The sequence below is a fragment of the Penaeus chinensis genome, chromosome 37 (genome assembly GCF_019202785.1).
Source record: "Penaeus chinensis breed Huanghai No. 1 chromosome 37, ASM1920278v2, whole genome shotgun sequence".
NCBI classification, from domain to species: domain Eukaryota; kingdom Metazoa; phylum Arthropoda; class Malacostraca; order Decapoda; family Penaeidae; genus Penaeus; species Penaeus chinensis.
Window position 1 is genome coordinate 4,006,253 of NC_061855.1, and position 2,500 is coordinate 4,008,752.

Consider the following 2,500-nt stretch of genomic DNA (forward strand, 5'->3'; position numbering starts at 1 on the left):
ACAAAGACATTACTGATATCATGTTTAAAGTTATTTTTCTCTACATACATCTTGGAAAAAACAAGGTTCCATATTTTGCCATTAATAGAAACTGACTTATTTTTTATTCTTTTTGTTTATTTTCAGCTGTCTGATTAAATAATTTGTTACTATTGCCATTATTATCATTCTTGTCTTCTATACCAATATATGCTTCCGAAATTTTTAAATTCTCGAAAATACAACCTTGACCATCAATACAAAGTCAGTTCAAATTTTCATGAAAAAAGCTTAAGACAAAACTGTTATACCTTCTTATCAAATAAACTCAGCTTTTTTTCTTTTACCTTTCTATCATTCAATATCATTTAATAACTTTATCTAACTACTACTAGTGCAATGTTCCTTACAAAAAAAGTGCTAGAAATTCAAAAGCTTCTTTGACACAACGCTGACTTATAAGAGATTCCCTGAACCAATATTCTCCAGCTTGGAATTTATGAAGATGAACTTGTGTCATGAACTCGATCACTACAGATTTATGTACCATCTCCTGTATTTTTGTTTGTGAATTTTGTTACATATAGATGGCTCCACACGTGCTCAGCCAGCAAGGAAGCTGTCAGTAGGTGCTTGTGACAGCTCCTGATTTCCCCATTCCTTGAAATTACGGAAAAATGTGTTTCTTTCTAATACTATGGATATTGATACTGTTATTGTAATTGATATCATGATTATTAAATTACTATTAATATCTTGGTGACATTAAAGACAAAGAAATAATTCAAAAGAAACTTTCTGAAAATAATTGAAAAGGGTAAACAAGTGAGAAAGAGGACTAAAAACTCCTTGGTGACATTTTTTCAGCAATTTCAAGGAATGGGGAAATCAGGAGCAGTCACAAGGGTCTACTGATAGACTCCTTGCTGGCTGAGCATGAGTAGAACCATCTATGTGTAAATTACAATAAATGAACTTATATTGAAGTGGGTATGGCCTATATTCTTGCCAACTTTGCTGAATGGGTTAAACAAAATCTTAAACCTACTTAAACTACAGAAGGGGTTAAATCATTGCAATAAAACACAGTATTTATTAGGAAAGTGTTTACTGTATAGCCCTGTAGATAGTGCAGGGCATAAATATAATCTATGAAGTAAGAAATGCATGAAACTGATGTTTTACTGTATAAATTTCATAATAGATATTACAGTTAAAGAGTATATATATTACACAAATCCATGGATTTAGATATCCCTATAAACCCATATGAGTTTTGCCTTTTCATACCCTCATGTTTATACACTTCAAAGTTTTATGTGTCTAGATATATCATCATAATAAAAACAATCATGTGTTAAAACATATCTTTGTCACTAATAGACTTTATAAGAAAAAAAATAAAATTCAGCTAGGGAACACAATATGTCAATTCTTAGAGACAACCAGTTCAGTAATATTAGTGGGTCTAAAATAAATTAAACATATCACAGGTATATTCCCATAACAACAAGGAAGTACATGCTTATTATATAAACTAATACATCATCATATACCTGTTGATAAGCATATACTGTCAAGATACATTGTATATTTGTCAAATACACAAATCAGCCTAAAAGCATTGGAGTAAAAAATTGAGGTACAGTCTTTGTTTCATATCTTTATTGATCAATCATATATATGTATATATCTAAGTGTGTATATATAAACATATATATACATATATATATATATATATATATATATATATATATATATATATATATATATATATATATATAAACCCACACGCACTGTTCACTCTCCTTTTCTGATATACACTTCTGTACTTAAATTCTTTCAGAGTGAATAAGATGGATTGATTTGAATCACAAAGAAGAAGAAGACAAAAAGATGTTAACCCACTGCTGTCGGAAAATCAAACTGTTTGCTGTAATTTTCTTTTGTGAATTTCACTTGCCCTAGATAGATAGCTCCACAAGTACTCAGCCTCCAAGGAGCCAATTCAGAGGCCTAAGTGACCTCACCTGATTTCTTTGAGGTTTTAAGGACAAAATCTCTTCTAATGCTGTTCTTAGCAATGCTTTGTATCATTATTGACTTAATGATTATTCAGGATTACCATAATATCATCAACAATAATAACAGCAATAAAATATGAAAAAGAACCTTTCGGAAGATCATGATAACAGGTAAACAGGTTATGCATGTAGAACCAGTTACTGGCTTCTTGGTGCATAGACATCTTTGTGGGGAGACAAGCAATGAGCAAAAAGTCATAGTGGACTGGCCTGTATTTCTGTTAACCTGGCAACAATGGGTGGAATACCAGAAATAAAAGTTAAATCTTCACTGATAAAATGCATCATAAATTGATCACCATATTGCATTAAAATTGCAGTCATCCATACTAATGAAACTGAAGACCTGGCATCTGTTTGGGTTTGTTCTTGCCACTAGATTTTTTTTTATAAATACTAGTTTTTGTACGAAAAAAATGATGCTATGGTTATTGCAA

At 30.8% G+C, this 2,500-nt stretch overlaps 1 protein-coding gene across 1 annotated transcript in view; it reads right to left on the reverse strand.

Moving 5' to 3' along the window:
- Positions 1–1,070: 1,070 nt before the first annotated feature.
- The window catches only part of LOC125045436 (BET1-like protein), a 6,300-nt gene continuing 4,870 nt past the window's right edge, over positions 1,071–2,500 (reverse strand). Inside the window, exon 3 of the mRNA XM_047642683.1 lies at positions 1,071–2,500. This exon is cut by the window's right edge and continues 984 nt beyond it. The gene's annotated coding sequence lies outside the window, so the exon portion shown is untranslated.